The sequence below is a fragment of the Tamandua tetradactyla genome, chromosome 2 (genome assembly GCF_023851605.1).
Source record: "Tamandua tetradactyla isolate mTamTet1 chromosome 2, mTamTet1.pri, whole genome shotgun sequence".
NCBI lineage: Eukaryota > Metazoa > Chordata > Mammalia > Pilosa > Myrmecophagidae > Tamandua > Tamandua tetradactyla.
In genome coordinates, this window is record NC_135328.1 from 69,610,953 (window position 1) to 69,629,807 (window position 18,855).

The following is an 18,855-nucleotide window of genomic DNA, read 5'->3' on the forward strand; positions in this document are numbered from 1 at the left end:
GTGTCAGAAACTGCACCTTGATGCAAATGCAGCCTGTTTTCTCCAGCATGGTGCTAAGATGTGCCAAGAATGATTTTTTTAAAAAAACCAAAAAGGTTCAAATTATATTTTTTGTTATAAAAATGCCACAGTTTATTAAACTAACTTCAGGAATGGATATAATCATATTTTATCTATTATTAATGAGATTTTTTCCTTCATGTGATCATTATAGGAATGTGCCTTACATCTCACACAATAACAACCTGAAATAATGAGTTGCCAGCATGATATTTTCTTTGTGGTGAGGCATACCTATAGGGTTGAATTTCCTTTTTCTTATAAAAACAACAATATACAGTAAAATTTTAGACAGACAGGTGTAAGTTTTATTTTTAATATAATGATTCCTGCTTAACGTCTTTACAGTTAAGATTTGCTGCAGAGCCAACACAAAAAAATGATTTGCAAACTGCATTTTACTACCTATACTGATGATCCCAGAGTCCTAAATACTCATGTAACTTTCTAAAACATACACCACCGTGTGTGTGTGTATGAGAGAGAAAGAGAGAGAGAGAGAGAGAGAGAGAAAGAGAGAGAATCAGAGATGTTTCTGCTTATAGATTGATTTAAAGAATTCTTTTTCCTCATATACAGCCTTTTAACTGCAATCACTTTCCTTCTGTAAGACATAGGTTCAGAAATGACATACATCAAACCTTTGTGACCAGAGGCAGAAAAAGATCCCATCCTAAATATTTTAGCTTCCAATAGCATCCTTTTTCAGCAGGTTTTTAGAAATGGTTGTACTAAGGCTTGCCCATGAAATGCTATTTAATCCTTAATGGAGTCAAATTTTACAGGGAGCAGTCACCTGGAGACCAGCTTGGGCAAACTGAAGTGTCAGAAATGAGAGTGAATGCAGAAAAAAGGGATGAGACCAAGGTATCTGAGCACTTGACAGCAGGAAAATCAGTTGGAAAAGTTCAAAGTTGGTCAATTAGAACCTTCATTCTTCAAATGATTGTTTCCCTTAATTCCACCACTCTCTCCCTTTACGCCAGGCTCCACCTCCTCACAATCTGCTTCCTCCCAACTCTGCAATGTGGCTTTCATTCTACTGCCTTGGTCTCTGAACAGTTTCCAGTGGTCTCTGCCTTGAATTTTATCTCTCTGTGGCATTTGGTGCTGTTGACCAGTTGCCGCTTCTGGAGACACCCTCTCCTTTAGCTTCATCAGCACTGGGCTTTCCTGGTTCTTCATTTGACCTTCTTGCTTTGCTGGGCAGGATCCTTTGTCTCCAACCACCCCTGAAAGGTCATCATTCCCCAGGCTTCTCTTCTTGGCCAGCTTCCATGATTCCATGATTCTTAAACTCAGATATTGAGAACTCCCAGGTCTATATTTCTAAACTCATTCTTGCTAATGAGATTAGGACCTGAATTTTTTACCCATTTGCTGGATAGCGCCACGTGAAAATTCTAGCAGCATTTCAAACTGTACAAGTCCATTGTTCATTTTGTTCATTTTTTTTGTTCATTTTTTTGTTCATTTTGTTCATTGGCTTCTCTCCTCTCTCCTTCTCCTGTCTTCAACTACTCTGCCCTTGCTGTCCCTCTTGGCTAATGGCATCAGATAGCCTCTAACTTCTTCACTCTGGACACATCTTTGTCTCCCTTTGCAATTCCTGAATTTTGCACTTTCTTGTTTTCTCAGGTAACTTATGTCTATTCTGATGTCAAAAGTAACTTCATAAAACACTGGTTGAATCAGTACACTCCTGTTAGCACTATTTCACATAATAGTTGCTCAGTAAGGGTTGCTTCGCTACTTCCTTAACCTTAGTGGATTTATCTGGTAAATTAAAAGGTTTAGACTACATAGTTCTAAATTCCTGCCTTTATCTGATATTTTATCTGACTCTAAGAAATAAAGGATGGAATTTTTATTGGGGATTTTCATTTGACTTCTGCCTGAAAACCTTATCACTAATCATTCTGGGCCCAGGCCAGAACCCTGTAGGACCACTTTCTACAGGGTAGACTATTTGAAACGTCTTCTTCCTAACTATAAAATAAGGAGGTTGAAACAGTAATCTCTAAAGGCCCATTCTTCTTCTAAAACCTCCCTGTCTCTTTGGACCATCATTTATAGGCTGAATTGGGATTTTAAAATGCTTTCTCTCATAGAATTGCATACTTCTTTGTGTGTGTGTGTGTGTGTGTGTGTATTATGGTTTTTCTTTGATGAGGACATGTCTCTCAGATCTCTAACTTCAGGGAGCATAATTGTCCAAGGCCGCAGCTGCAGGCTTCTAAAATTCATTCCTGCATTTTTGCGAGGCCACAGGCTGCAGCCAGCTAGTGACTGAGTGTGGCAGGGATACAAAGCAGGTTCTTTCCTGGGAGATGCAAGACTCCACTGACCGATGACTTTGGCCCCAGTGGCCTTGCTGAACTTGTCTTTGAACTGCACTGCAGTCTAAAATGCTTCCCCTCAATCTTCCTTCCTCCTCTTTTCTTTCATTCTGGGTCAGACCTGGGCTACCTTCTGACAGCTTTCCCAGCCTCTCCTGGCTCCCTCCCCATTTTCTCCCACAGGAGGTTACCCTAATTAAGTCCTCCCACACCTTGCTGTCTGCTCCTTGGATGACCTCAACTAAAACACAATCTATATATGGTGTAATAAGAAGTCCACTTTCTTTTTATCCTCAAGGAACTAGAAAACTTGGTCTAGTTTTAGCATCATCTGTACATCTGCAACCAGTCCCTCAGATTCCTTTTTCCATAGCACAAGCATCCATTCTCCTTTTCCTAAAAACCAGCAAAATGTTTTTCCCTAAATGACAAAAGTACATAACATTCGTGGAAAATATACATATGTTGAAAGAAGAAAATAAAATTATCTATACAACCATAACCCTTACACACTGACTTCTTGCAGATCTCTTCTATGACAAATTGGAAATTCTTATATAGTAATAACAAGTAAAAGTTGATACATATAGTAGTTTAGTGGGGAGGCTGGAAAAATTTTCCTATCAAGGGACAGATTAGTAAATACTTTGGACTTTATCAGCCATAGGGTCCCTGTGTCAACTTTTCAACTCTGCCCTGGTAGCGTGGCAGCAGCCATAGACAATACGTAAATGTGAGCCTGGCTGTGTTACAATAAATGTTATTTACGAAAACTGCTAGTGAGTTAGATTTGGCCTTTTGTCTACCAACCCCTGATTTAGTAAAAGAAAAGGTCTTGTTGGAAAATTTAATCTGTGGCTGAAAGGCATTTTCAGATCCCATTTTAAGGACCCACAGGAACCTGTGGAAATTAACCCAAGAACTTTAGTAAAGTGGCAGCTGGAGCACAGGGCCCTTGACATGACAAGGGGGTTCCCAGGCAACAGAGAACAGTGAGGAATCTGCCAGCAAGATGCTGATCCAGCCACGTCCTAAAATGTATGGGAGGCTCCTGTTTCTATGGAACTTTTCCCGGAAGGACTATCCATGACTTTAAGTTGGAATGACTAAGCTGACAGCTAAATTCTGATCTTTTGCTGTTGTCAAGCATGAGTTAAGTAGGTTCCAAACCCTTCCTAATGTGCTTTTCCCATTTAATTTTGTGGCTGCATAAACTTTCATAGCAAATAATGAGTCAAGGCTGCAGCCCAAATGTTATGGACTCTTTATGTATCTGGAGAGCCTGCAGAGTGAGGCTCTGCATTCTAATGACCTGTTTAACCGGGTACTGGCTGGGCAGCTGGGCCAAGCAAGCTTGTTTTGGCTTGAAGAGGGATTCTACAGAATGCAAGGGGAACCCACCAGAGAGTTCCTTGGCCTCGCTGCTGCCCTCCCCTCTCTATGGACATGCTTTTCCCCAAGATCTGACAGCTGCTCCTCTTGGGTCAGAGTGAATTTGTCCCTCAGCTCGAATTCTGACTCTGGCTGACTTTACTTGAGTGTTGAAGGATAAATTCCTACCTAGGAGTCCTGTTTTCAACATCCACACTTGATATCCCTATTTGTCCATGGAAATGAACATTGACTACCCATTTTCTGGCCCATCTGCTGAGATGGCACTGTGCCTGACTCCTGGCAAGGCAGGCATGCTCCAGAGAGCTGAGGTTTAGTGTGTTCAGAGGGATGGCTATGAGAGGAAGAGGGGACTGGGAATAGAAAGGGAAATGCTGCTGTAAGTTGCTTTTTCTTGCATTGTGCTCACCCACAGACTCTTGGCCTCATGTCAGCTGACTCCTTCCAGGAGTCAAACCCTTTAAAAAATCCAGACATGAGAACTACAAGTCTGCGTCGCTGCTTGGAGTTAACAGAGTGAACTGAATGTTGGAATCCGGTTTCAGTTCTCTCCTCAAGCATAAACATCTAGAGAAGCCATCACTCCAGATTTGGTTTAAGATAACACAGACTTAATTGTAAAAAGCAGTTTGCAAAATGATATAGCATAGTATTACCCCCTTAATATAAAAGGTGGGTAGTAGGATTATAGGCGATTTTTTGAAAATTTGTTTTTTATTATGTGCTTTTACATTTTTTCTACAATAGATAGATGGGTGACAAAGAAGTAAAGCAAAACAAAAACACCCATAAAATATTAGGTAGTATGAAAAGACTTTACTGAAAGACTCAAACTTTGGCCTCAGGAAGAATTTCCAAGCTCTCTGTAAAATGTCTGGGTGGGTGTTGGCAAAGTCGAATCTGGTTCTTCAGGAGAAAAAGGAAAAAGGACCTGGAAGCAGAGGGATAGTGCAGTGGCCGGAGCAGAAGAGCATGCAATGCTGATTCTGAAAGAGGAGGGGGCCCAGGGAATAGGAGCAGAGCCAGACCTCTGGAGAGTCAGCAGTGTCTGCTCCTCTGAGAAGCCTTCCCTTGTTGCACCCTCCTTCCCCATCCCCAACCCCAGCTGTGGTCATTTGAATTATATACCCTAGAAAAAAACATGTTCTTAGTCCTGTTCCTGTGAGCGTAAACGCATTTGAAATAGGACTTTTGGAGATGTGGTAAAGGCATGGCCAAGTGAATCAGGATGGGTTCTCGATCCTGTGATTGGAATCCCTATGAAAGAGAAAGCCATGAAAAGAGCCAGAAACTGATGTCCACAACCCGGAAGAGAAAGGAGAAGCCATTGCCATGTGTGGGGAAAACCAAGAGGTTGAGGATTGCAGGCCAAGTAGAATGCTAACGAACTCTCTCTGAAACCGTGAGTTAAGTCAGGTGTGTTAAGTCAGTCCGTGTCATAGTATTGCTGTAACAGCTACGAAACTAAGACACCAACCTTCTCTGGAAGAGTTGGTTGTTCCGTTTCCGCCTCCACAGAAAGCTTTTGCAGGCTGCTATGGGCGCAGACTTCCCATTGTATGTAGAGCCCATTGATACCTTCCATTCCCTCCCTCGAAGGGGTGCCTGGGTTCTGAGGAAAGGAATTATCCTGTTAGTGCTTAGAAGAGAACCTGGTTCATGGTGAGTGTCAAAATAAATCTCCTTCTTTCTCCAGCCAGAACACTAATTTTTATAGATGTAGACTGGCAAGAGGTGGAAGAAAGAAGAAAAATGGCGTGATAGCAACAGGTTGTAGTCCAAGGTGATGGAGAACTATCTACCACAAATTACTGAATCAGAATCTTTTGGGATGCTGAGCCAGGAATCTATATTTTTAATAAGCACCCTAGCTGATTCAGATTATCAGCTAGGATTGGGGACCACGGACAACATGATTTATCAGGTCTCTTCCTGCTCTAAAATTAGATAATACCCTGTTACCCCTCTTAGCCGTGGTGTTCCTATGAAATCCTTGGATGTTTCCCGTTTAGATGGAAAATAGACTTGATGTTAGGCATGGGGTCATTAAAGGATTCCACATGAAATAGCGAGTTAAAGCTTAAGGGGTTTGTTGCTAGAAAAGAATAGATTGACGGCAAAGGGAGAACAGGCAGGTGGGAGCCAGCGAAACCTGCTAGCGAAAGAGAAAGGAAAAATGGCTCCAACTCTCTTTCTGTCAGCTTGGAAAAACCCGCCAAGAGGGGTGGGGGTAACGTGGGGCTGCAGGCATCACCTGGCGATATCAGGCTGGTGCAGATCATGACTTCACCCTCATGGTTATCTCGTCTGGCCTCTGGCGGGTGGGATGTTGGCACGTTTATGCTCACTCTCTTGCTCACTATCTATCAGGTCCTGTGAGAGGAGCTGCTGAGGGAGAGACACTGAAGGGCCCCATGTCACAGAACCCATTTTGTGTGTTAAGGTTGATTTTCTGAGACCTGACACTTTCAAGACTGGCTCATTGTAAAATTCTCACTATTGGAGCCAGAATAGTATAGCAAATTGTATCTATTAACTGTGGTTTTCTTGTTTTTTTTTTTTTAGTTTGTGCGGGGGGGAAATGGGAGCCCCCCGCCCCAGCACACCTTAAGTACTTTGCTACCCCATTGTCTTTACTCTGCAACTTTGCTGTTGATTTTATCAGCATAAAATGCAAATCTAGATAGAGTAATACTAGCTATAGTTTATTTTACCAAAAAGTGTTCCTGGCATTCTTTTGACAATATTGCATTTAATTCACCATAAATCTTGCAAGATAAGTATCTACCTCGTATGTTACAAATAAGAACATTAAGTCATGGCTTGAAGAACTTGCCTAAGATCATATGGTAATATGAATCTCTATTTGTACGCATACAATAACATCAGAATTTTAAGTCTAAATGAAATCTGATCCAATGCCCTCATTCTCCAGATTCATAAATGGGGCTGAGAAGTTGTGTCTAGCAAAGGACCCAGGATGGCCCTGGGGTCAGAAACCCTGTCCCTTGACTCCTACTCTAATGTGCATGGAGAGACTCCCTAGACATTCTTTCCTGTCCTCTAAGCTAGGCTGTGAACTTCCTCTGGGTAGGTTCTCATTTTATGCCTCAGTATCCTATTGCGTCTGACATGTAGTTAGGTATATAATAGGTGTGATTGTGAAAGGGAGTGCAGATGAGAGGAAGGAGGAATATCTGATTTGCAGGAAGACCCCTCTCAAAGAGTTTAATTTGTCTCTATAAATGCAAGTGGTAGTAGTTTTTCCTATTAATATTGGATTTCTTCAGACCTCTCTCCTAGAAGGAAAACACACCAATCTCAAGGAGAAGACCGATTCCACATCGCAGGCGAATGCATTGCTGGTGAGTATTTGGTGAGGGGCAACAGGAGACTGGAATTAGGGTCAAGCTGTTGGCCCAGAAAAGTTTATATCAAATCACAAAAAGAGTCCAGAAGTTATGATATTGTTGTATTCCCATTACACATCAAACCTGAGTCCAGCCTAAGAACATGAAATCATTTCTTTGGAGACAGAAAACTGTCCATGATGCAACAGGTGGGAAATAGCTTCATAATTTTCAGATGAGTCTACTTTCTTTGCTAATGTCTCACTAATTATCATGTAGCTTTAACATTGAGCCATAATTATTATCAGTTAATTAGACCTTAAAATGTATCTTTGATAACATCTTTGACATTTAATTATGTAACTGGTAACTTATGAGTGTTACTGAGAGGATATATGACTTCAGTAAAATGTAATTAGATCCCATTTTTGTTTCTTGATATTGATATTGATTGCGATAATAGTTGTAGCTTTTACAGTTTATATGGAGGTGGTCACATTAAATTGATAGTCTATAAAACAAATGCGCATCTTAAATATTTTTAAAGCATATTAAAAAGGGAGAGGCTGTGGGGAAAGGCAGAGTGAATCATCAGTCTTGATGTCATTTAGCAAAAGTTCACAATAAATAAGTTGCCACTTTCAAGTCAGCTTTTTACCCGAAAACAAATAATACCGAAAAATTTACATCATAAAAAATTAATTCCTACTGTTGGAAAGGAGCGAACAAAACTACCAAACTGTTTTCAACATTATGAAAGTAATAAATATATTTGCCTCAAAATGGTTTGCACATCGACTCTTATTTTAAATGTACTAGTGTATATTGAGGAAGGGTGTGGTTAGTCTTTTGTAAAATGAAGAGTCTCTTTTAAAAATAATGTGTTTAATTTCCTCTTTGTAGGAGAATCAGAGCTCAGCTAGACATCAGGTCTTTATCCAGCATTGGCTAGTGGGTACTAAGCTTCTTGAGAGCAAAGCTCTGCCCCTTTACAATTTAGTATTATTTACAAATTCTGTGTGGTGGTTTGTACATAGCAGGTATTTAATATTCTTTATTTGTTGAGTGAGTGAGTGTGGGGGAAATTTAAGAGACTCTCTACACTTTTGCCATGCTATGGGGACAGTGAAACGTGGATTAAGAAAAGAGCTTAAGATTCTATGTGAAAGGAGACTTAGAGCCTGGTGAACTGGTGGATTCTCCAGTACCAAGGAACCTGTGGATGTACAAGGAGTAAGTACAGAATAGGGAGGAAAACTTGGACAGCACGACCAGCTATCACAATAAGCTATGTGCAACATATTTAGATCTGAATTTATACAACTAATCTAAGACAGGTAGTTGGATTGATTTATATAGTTTTAATTCCATGCCCTGATCTGTAATAAAAATGTAATAAATTAGTTGAAATTTTAGGTTCTTTTTGAAATGTAGCACAGATGAGGACACTCATTGTGTAAAGCCACAAAGAATGAAAGAACATTTCTGAAACCACAGAAGTGTGCTGCATCAATCATTAACTGAGAATTTTGCAAACACAGTTCTCACGTTTAAATTCAGATTAAATAAGAAGACATTAAAAACATATTTTTGATAGTTTTGCTGTTCACAGAATAGCAACTACCTCGATGTCTAAGTAGCCATCCATGTTCCTTCCAAGGACAGTGTACGATGACACTTAACTGCTTTTCTACTTTTTTTTGTTTTTCTTTTTATAAAATGAGTTTTCTTATCGAATCCAAACTACTTTGATTTGAATATTTGTGTAAACCAATTTTTTTCCCCTGAAAACAGTGGTTCTTGCATAGAAAGAAAGAATGGGGAAGTTGGCACACCTGCACAAAGAGCTGTGTCCTAATCTGCAGGGTTTAGTGGGAAAGAAAACTAGTCAAGAGAATGAGGGAGCCTAGTAGTGTGATCTCGGACAACTTATTTAACATCTCTGAGACTATATTGTCACCTGTAAAATGGGGCAATTAATACCATAGGTGCAGGGTTTTTGTTACAAGAGAATATATTTGTAAAGCATATACCACCTAGTTGCTGCTTAATAAGTGGTAGTTAATTTTCCTTTTATAATTGTAAGGACCCAAGATGCAAATTGCAATGCCAGTAAAAAGGGAAACAAACTGATTTAGCAATGGGTAATATAGAGAAAGAAATAAAATCAGAAAAATGACATTGTTTAGCTCACAGAGACTGTAGATACACTTCAGAAAAGTAGTAATTGTGTTTAGCTGAAGCAACTCAAGTAAGGAAGAAGGGAGTGATATGCAAAGGAACCTGGACCAGAGACAGGAGATCTGGGTTCCAGCCCTATGGCTTCTCTGGATTGTGTAATTTGAGACAAATCACTTAAAGATGAATCACTTAATCTCTGAAATTCCTTCCAGAGCTACTCAAGGTCTTTTAACAAAAGTCCTAGAAATGAGAAGAGTAGAGTTTGGAATCAAACAAAAGGAGATCTGGTTTTTAATCTCAAGTCTTTGAGACTGTTTCTTTCTATAAAATGGTATAAAAGTCTGTGTTTTGGTGGGGTTATGGAGAAGAACACATAAAGTAATGTATGAAAAGTACCTTACACAATGTGTTTAGCGCTCCTTCTCTTTCTCGAAATATCAGGCTAAGTCACAGTAACATGTATGCAGTAGGCCTTCAATAAGTGTAGGGTGATTAATGAAGATGTCCTTTGTTTCTCCAAGGCCTGACATGCCCAGAGAGCGCTCCCTTCCAGCCTTTTGTGGGACTTTGCCTGCCATGTTCCAAAATTCCTTCTACTTGTGTATTCCCAGGTTAGACAACCAAAGCAGAGCATCGCCTGAAGAAGGTCGTTTGTTACCTGAAAGAGGTAAGAGAGTTTAGGGGTATTTGTGTGTGTGTAGATTTTTTACTATTTTGTTCAACCAGATTAGTCCAAAAAAGCAGTTTCATAGGAAAATAAAGAAACATTCCATAAGAGAAGCACTAGAGTGCAGTAGGAGGCTTAGAGTCAGCTATGCTTGATTTTAATTTTTTTGTTCTGTCCACTTAATCTTTCTGAGCCTCAGTTTCCTCAAATGTAAAATAGACCTAATAACAGTTTCTATCTCATAGCATTATTGTGGAGATTAAATGAGGTGGTATTTGTGATGCTTCTTGTACAATACTTGGCATGAAATAAATGCTTAATAAATAGAAATAAAAGGGTCTTTAAGATCATTTCAGGCCAAACATACTTTTATAGATGAAGAAAGTGAGGCTCAGAGAAAGTGAGGCTCAGAGGAATTAAGTACCTCAATCTAAATTGCTGCACCAAAGGAAAAATAGGTTCTTGGTCTCCTGAGTCCCAAGTCCAGGACTCTTTCTACTTTACCATCCTTCCTAAGTTATTATTTAAGAATTGTTGTGACATTCCCTAAGTCACTATTTTTATTAAATACATGTATCATATTTTTGAGGAATTTTCTAGTCACAATGCTTAGTAACTGGGAATCCTGAATGACAAAAAAATAAAACTGCTTTAGATGGTACTTAAGATTTTATCAAGACAGAAGTAAGAGAATTAAATTCTTTTACAAAACCTGAGTGCCACCCCTGGTGCTGGGGCTATGTAATTACATTTCATTGAAGTTTTGCCCATTTGTGTCAAATGTTGATAGAAATTAAACAGTAGTCCCCCTCTCCCCAAACAAAACTTCCATGCACATTATCTGGATAGGAAATGGGAAGTTACAATCCAGCGACTACGTAAAGCATACAAAATAGATAGCAGAGTCAGTCACCTTTTAATAGAAAGTAATCCATTTCTGAGAAACCATCACCAGCAGTTTGGCACAATTGAACTTCGTCTTTAACCTTTTGCAATGATTTATGTGATTAGGCCACTGGAGGAAGTGGTTTTCAGCAGCCTGATTAAAACACTTTGAGGAAATAATTTCTATCTTCAAGCACCTTGCATGCAGTTTTTTTTCCCCAAGTGTTTGTACTTTCTCATCAAAGGGAGAGCCAAGAAGTGGAGAATATTATCTTTAAATATTGTCTCAGACAAGAAATGAAAGATCACAAAACAGCACAAACTCAGGATACTGGTCTTTAGGAGACCTGTGCAGCGTGGTTTCTTGCCAATAAACCCCAGGACTGGGTGTGTGCTAATTCAGCATTTCCCATATTTGGGAATTTCACCCACCTATAAGGAATTTGTTTTTATTTAAAGTTAGGAGACCTACCAAATTTTAAATTTTACCAAGCAACAACTTATGAGAAACAAAAACAAAAATGCATGATCATCATCCATTCAGAACCAATAGGAAGGACATAATTTTATAACAACAGACAATTTTATCTGAGAAAATACAATTATTGCGTTAGTATTTGTTTTTATTCATTTGCCAGAAGGCAAAATTGGGCTATGGACCAGTTTTAGACTTCCAAGCTATTTCAGACTAATTCTAGACCAAAAAATTCAACTCTATTTCTATATTTGCCACTGTACCTCAAATTATGTCCAGAGGTTCCCAAATAGTCTTCAAAATCAGTGCATTTTAAAAGATAATACGTATTGTGCTACAGTTTGGAGAGTAGCTAAGAATAGTGAGATTTGCAAATCCAAGATTCTTAGTTATCACTCTGAACTCTGCCTGTACTTTGCCATTTTCCTCTGAGAAACAAAATCTTGTTTTGTGGGAATACTGCCCCACAGTATGTTATACCCCAATGAAAAAGAAAAGAGATTAGGTTCTTTCTGGAGAGAGTAGGTTGTGGGTGACCTATCTGAGTTCACTGGCTCACTGAACAGTGATTAACATTTAAAATGTATGCAAACTAAACTCCTAATTAAAGTCCAATAATGTAAGACTTTGAACCTATTCACTGGCTTTGGAAATAATCACAGATGCCAACAGCTTATCATGAAAAAGTCATTATGGAAAATGACCAACTCCCCCACCTTCTTTCCATAACTGCAAAAATGATTCTCCATTGCAAGGATTTGCAAATTGTGCATGTTGCTGAGTCAGATGTCTCCTGGAAGCTGTAATTGTTATGCAAATTATTTTTGTTATAGGAAGAATACAATTTATAGAGGTCCTATCATATGTGAATTTGTAAGCACAGGTCAAATCCCAGGACAGTGGACACTGGTGTTCATCTGAGGGGTCATCAGGAACTCCTAATGACAGTTTGGATGTGGCAGTGATGAAGGTTGAGTGAACTTTCCTCCCACCCCTTATTCTTCCTCCCTTGCTTTGCTAATTCTTTGTGGGAGAGTAGATATGAGACACAGATGGGAAAACAGAGAAAGCTATTGAAACCCAAAGGATGTCAAAGGACAGAAATATTCAGAAACCAATTTTTAGTTGCAGACTGAAGAACTAAAGTCAATTTATTTGCCAAAAATAGAGAGAGGATCCAGATAAGAATTGAAGATTCTCAACATCAGTGCAGGAAAAAGGGAAATGTGGAGAACTGACATTGATTGTGCACTTGCTATGTGCCAGAGACTCTAGTGGGTATGTTGCCCATCTTCTCGTTTGACCAATATGATAGTTGATGAACTATATTGTGTTATTTTACAGGTGAGGAATCTGAGGTTCAAAGAGGTTGGTGAATATTAATAAGGTTCTAATGTGTTAGAGTTAAGCTTCATCTCTAAATTTATCTAAGTTTATCTGATTTTATGACTCATGGCCTTTTCCACTTCTAAGCTGCCTTTCAAAATGACTCAGAAATGGACTTTCAGGAAATATGATTTCAGAGCAGTGGTTTCACTTTGCTATCTACCTGGACTTCAATGCTGCAGAGATGATGCGGCTACATCAGCTGTTTGTTGCAGAAGCAGCTACTGACTGAACTAGTGCACCATGAAATGAGATGCAATGGAATGCATGGTTTTAAAAAGTGCTAGAGGGTGCTTTTCCTTGTGGTTCCTCAAGATGTCTCACCATACTTTTTGTGTGGTAGTTGGATAAATGAGGTGGGTAATTCAATGTTACTTGCTCTAGTATATGCTGAAATGGAGTCAGCAAATGAAATCATTTTCACCTTTGCCAAATGTGCTCGTTTGAAAGGATGTGTGTCCCCTAGAAAAGCCATGTTTTAATCTAAATCCCATTTCATAAAAGCAGAATAATCCCTATTCAATACTGTATGTTTGAACTGTAATCAGGTCATCTCCCTGGAGATGTGATTTAATCAAGAGTGATTGTTAAGCTGGATTAGGTGACGACATGTCTCCACCCACTTGGGTGGGTCTTGATAAGTTTCTGGAGTCCTATAAAAGAGGAAACATTTTGGGGAATAAAAGAGATTCAGAGAGAGCAGAGCAGAATGACATAGCCATGAGAAGCAGAGTCCACTAACCAGCGGCCTTTGAAGATGAAGAAAGAAAATGCCTCCCAGGGAGCTTCATGAAACAGGAAGCCAGGAGAAGAAGCTAGCAGATGATGCTATGTTCGCCATGTGCCCTTCCAGATGAGAGAGGAACCCTGACCGTGTTCACCATGTGCCTTTCCACATGAGAGAGAAACTCTGTGTTCACCATGTGCCTTTCCACTTGAGAGAGAAACCCTGAACTTCATTGGCCTTCTTGAACCAAGGTATCTTTCCCTGGATGCCTTTGATTGGACATTTCTATAGACCTCTATGGACATTTTATTGGCCTTAGAACTGTAAACTAGCAACTGATTAAATTCCCCTTTTAAAAAGCCATTCTGTTTCTGGTATATTGCATTCTGGCAGCTAGCAAACTAGAACACCAAATAATTCGTTTGATGGAGAAATTTAAGAAATTCAGGTTACTTCTTTGAAGGGCTGATTCATGAATACAAAACAGTGATTATGATCTATGAGAGACACATGTTTCCCTTCTACTCTTTGTCCCTTTGTCTGACCCAGTAGGCTTTGCACAGATATTTGTGAGGCCCAGCAGAAGAGTACAAATGGGGGTTTGATACTATATGTTAGTGTGAATCAAGCTATTAAATATGACCTCTCCACTTTGCAAATGTACCTATGTGCAAATGTAGACTTCTTGGACACCTGTGGAATGAGATGTAAAAGGACAGCAGGCTCCAGCTCTTTGGCAATAGCCCATACCACTTCTCTTTCCACCCTTCTGCATTGTAAGGGGTCTTAGAAGCACACGTCGGTGCACCCAAGCTATGAGTTCAAGCTCCATTCACCCCCCAGGTGTAGGGCTGTGAATCCTCATGGTGAAGTCAGTACTCTGGAGGAAAGAGTTAGGGAAGAAGACTGCACTGATCCTAGAAGTACTTCTGGGGAAATTTGGGCGGGGGCTTCTTGGTCTCTGGAATCCAGAAGGTTGTTTAAAAGAGAGGTTTTGGGTCCTAGACAGACATGTCCTCTTGGTCACATGGACTTTTCACCCCATGGGAAGGTTTGTGGCCAGAGGGGGGCTTGACAGTGGTTCCCTTTAAAGCACAAAACCGCAGCAGGCCCCTCTTGCTGGATCTAAGAGTGATTACTATTGTCCATGCATAGGGAAAACAAGGGCAGCCTGAAAGTGGGAAGCAGGAGCTCAGTCTCTTTTTGTTGCAGTTTGATCACAGGGTAAATAGTCTTCAATATTAAAACAAAATTTTATGTATATTTATCTTACTAATTCTTCAAGGGTAAAAAAATTGTATATATTTTTTATTAAAAATTGACATTTTAATGATAATTTTTAAAACAAGGAAAACACTCAACAATCCTGTCACTTTTTAAAAGTAAACTTATTTTCAATGTTCCCTCTTGTCTTGGTCCACACACACACAAATCTTTTTTCATTAAACTTTTAATTTTGGGATAATTGTGGATTCATATGTGGTTGCAAGAACACACACAACTTTTAGATGTTTAAATATAATTTCCTTTGAGGAGTCCAACTCCTGGCTAAAAATCTGTGTGATTTTTTTAGCCCCAACCATAGGCAATTACAAAAGTTTCGCCTGACACAACTCAGGGTAAAGCTGCCCTCACCATCCAGACTTGGTGCAGAGCCGGTGCACTGCGGTCTCTGTGAGGAGCTGCAGTCAAGAACTCAGGCCCTGCCAGCTGCTCATGTTCGTATTCTCATCTACATGCCTAGCCCAGGTGCCTCCCTATCAGGGAGTTTAAAACCAAGGCCTCCCTCAGGCATCTCTACTGAGTTCTCCTTACCCGGGAGAGAAGAAGAGACCTTGCAGATATCTTTCTCCACTCTGCCTTGGTACTTTTTTTTTATTACAAAAGCAGTGCATGCTTCATGAGAGAGCTTGGAAGCATACGCACATCCATGTACCACAAATCCCCTGTAGTTTCACTCCTGGGGTGACGTGATAGAGGCTTTGCTCTTTGTTTCTTTCAGCTCTCATCCTAGCGATGAATGTTTTTTTCTGGAAGACCTAATTTAAGTAGGAGAAATTTTCTGTTATTGAGGTGAGGTTATGTAGTTACTGACTTGATCATTTCTTGCTGTTTTCCTGTATCTTCTCTTTGCTCGTCTTTTAGTCATTTCACTGTACTATTCAGGGACAAAAAAGGAAAAAAGGTATGCTTTGCTTCTAACTTAGGGCTTGGACCATGGAACCTAACACTGTAATAAAACTAACACTCTGATAGTCTAGATCTATTAGTACTCTAATAAATAAAATAATAAGGCTCAGACGGGAGGAGGGGCAGCAAGATATGTCAGGGAGTGTGGACCGTTATTAGTACTTGCAAATATCATATAAGTAGGTAGTGAGATGACCTGCTCTTATAACTCCCTGTTTAAAGGCTTTTACCACTATTCTAAATGAAAAATTTGATTTCAGATTGTTTACCAAGTAGTTATACAAAAAATATTTTCTACTTCTCTCCCACAGAATACTTAGTCATAAAATGACTATTAGACTTTATGCATAAAATTACTTACTGCAACATTAGTAAAAGTATAGAAATAGCCTAAATACTCAACAGCAGGGGAATAAATTAAGTAACTCATGCAATATTATGCAACCATTAAGATATTTAGGAAGATTTTTGTAGTAATTTTGAAAAAGTTTTATTTTACTATGAGATGTAAGAAAAAAAAGATTCAAATTATATAGACAGAGTACAATGATTTAAAACCCAAAAATACTAAGCATAGAAAAAAGATGGAAAGATTATTCTAAAATGGTTTTCTTTAATGAGTTTTTTCCTCTTCTTCTTACTTTTCCGTATTTCCCAAATATATATTTTTAATGTCCCAAAATGGATTTGTAAACACTTCTTTGACAGAAAATAATTATATTTACTTAAATAAAGAAACCTGGGAGAAATAAATGAATATTGCCAATTTTGAATGACCTAAAATGATTTAGTTGAATATAGATTATATGCTTAATATTCAATAAGTATCATATTAGTGAAATGAAAAATTTTTTTATTGATTTGAGTTGTCCTCTTTGCTTCTACTTGCATTTCTTTCTTTCTTTTTTTGCATGGGCAGGCACCAGAAATCAAACTCCTCTGGCATGACAAGTGAGAACTCTTCTCTGCTGAGCCACCGTGGCCTGTCCCCTGCATTTCTATTTTGAGCATTAATTTCTTTTTTGTAAATAATCACATGACTGCTGCTCTAGGGTAGTTGACTTGATCCATGGCCAAGGGAAGCTCCATTTAGCAGAGAACAAGATCCCGGATGTGTGTCAGAAATCCGGCTTCGATTTCCAGCTCTGCCACTTTCCACCTGGGTGATTACGGTAGGCTTTAAATGCCCCTCCCCCCAACGATATCCATGTCCTAGTCCCTGTAATTGTTAGTGTTATGTTATATGGAAAAGGTGTCTTTGCAGATGTGATTAAAAGATTTTGAGATGGGGAGATTATCCTGGTTTATATGGGTGGGCCCTAAATGCAATCACATGAATCCTTTAAAAAGGGAGGGTTAACATATGCAAAAAAGAAGGCAATTTGAAGAGGGAGCAGAGATAGCCGTGATGCGGCCACAAGCAAGGAATGCCATCAGCCACCATAAAGTACAAAAGGCAAGACGCTGCTTCTCTCCTGAGCCTCTGGAGGGAGCATGGCCCTGCTAACACCTTGATTTCTGGCCACTGATACTGATTTTTGACTTTTGGTCTCAGGAATGGTGGGAGAATAGAATTCTATTATTTTAAGCCACTAAGTTTGTGATAATTTCTTATAGCAGTCACAAGAAACCAAAACAGTGATCTTGAGTAAATCACTGTGGTTCAGTTCTCTCATTTGTAAAATAAAAATATAATAATAATAACAATACCTACTTCACAGGGTTATTGTGAAGTTTAAAGTTATGTGTATGTATTATGATGCAGAGAAATATATACAGATAAACTTAAATTTGCACAATAACCCTGTGAGATAGGTACTAATCTTATTTATTAAAATACATAATATAGGGCTGCACGGGTAGTTCAGTGGTAGAATGCTTGCCTTCCATGTGGGAAACCTGGGTTTGATTCCTAGACCATGCACACAAAAAACAAAACAAAACAAAAAACCAAAAAAAAAAAAAAACCCCATAATATATATTAATTATGAGTGTATGTTTCTCTTGAACGTTCTACACACTCAAATGCTCTTGAAAGTAGAGGATTCAAGCCCTAAGAGACGTAGGCGATGGCAGTACCAAAAGTTGGAAGGAACTTAGGTCTCTAAGTCATAATGTAGAAGAAAGTCACACATTGTGTGTTCCATGCAGTGGGAACACCTGCATGGGAGTGACATATGAATACAAGCTTATTTCTCACTCCTTATTGTGGTAAGCTCTTGATTTGGTAGCTTATTATTACAGTAGCTACTATTGCCCTAACGAATATAACTATAGAGTTCTTAGCATTTGCAGAAAGAGAAAGGTCACCAGCCAGCTTCTGGGCTTTTGTCTTGTTTGTGGAAAAGTCTGTTAGGAAAAAAATGTTGGTGCCATACCTGATAACTTCGATTTTGAAGTCATTGGAAGAAAATGAACACAGCATCCATAAAGGCTATTTTCAAAGAGTCACTTTTCTGATTCCAGTTGCATTCTAATTAATATCATGGAGTGTCAGCAGACTAAGTAAGGAGCAATTATGAGCTATCAGATTCTGAATTTAGGAGGGAAGTGATGGTATATTGTGCATAATTCTTGCATCATTAAAAATTAAATCCCATAAGCATAATGACTCCAACATCAGGCTCTGACAGTATCTGCAGATGATAAACCATGGTATATAAGACAACAATTTGCTAGGTAGTATAAACATTTAATACCTAATACCTAAATACCTAATTCTGTCTAAATACTTTCTGTATTTAGAAAGCATCTCTTTATAAAATGCAAACTGATGTTTTTATAAAATTGTTTTGAGTTGCCATTTAGCAGAAGAAAAAGAATACTTACTGTGTTGGGTTGAGTAGTGTCCACACAAAACTTATGTCCACCCAGAACCTGTGAATGTGACCTCATTTAGTAATAGGATCTTGATGTAATCAAGTTAAGATGAGGTCATAATGGATTGGGGTGGGCCTAAATCTGATATGACCAATATCCTTATAAGAAGAGTGAAATTTGGTCAGAGACATGGAAAGCAGAAGCTTTTGTGCAAACTGAAACAGAAATTGGAGTAATACATCAATAAGCCAAGAAATATCAAGGATTGCCAACAGCCGAAGAGAGGCATGGAACAGATTCTCCCTTACAGTCTCCAGAAGGAACACTGATGACTCTTCAATTTTGGATTTATGGCCTCCAGAACCATGAAAAATTTACATTTT

The 18,855-nt window shown here is 39.0% G+C and overlaps 1 long non-coding RNA gene across 2 annotated transcripts in view; it reads right to left on the reverse strand.

Annotated features, from left to right (window-relative positions):
• The window catches only part of LOC143660682 (uncharacterized), a 40,349-nt gene extending 21,797 nt beyond the window's left edge, over positions 1–18,552 (reverse strand). Inside the window, exons 1-4 of one of the 2 annotated variants that reach the window (XR_013164179.1) lie at positions 18,482–18,538; positions 18,031–18,153; positions 15,278–15,501; positions 5,269–5,403 (exon numbers count right to left, since the gene is read on the reverse strand). This is a non-coding gene — a long non-coding RNA (uncharacterized LOC143660682). Of the gene's footprint in view, positions 1–5,268; positions 5,404–15,277; positions 15,502–18,030; positions 18,154–18,481 lie in introns of both variants that reach the window. The other variant, XR_013164178.1, reaches the window with a different exon arrangement.
• Between the last annotated feature and the right edge of the window lie 303 nt (positions 18,553–18,855).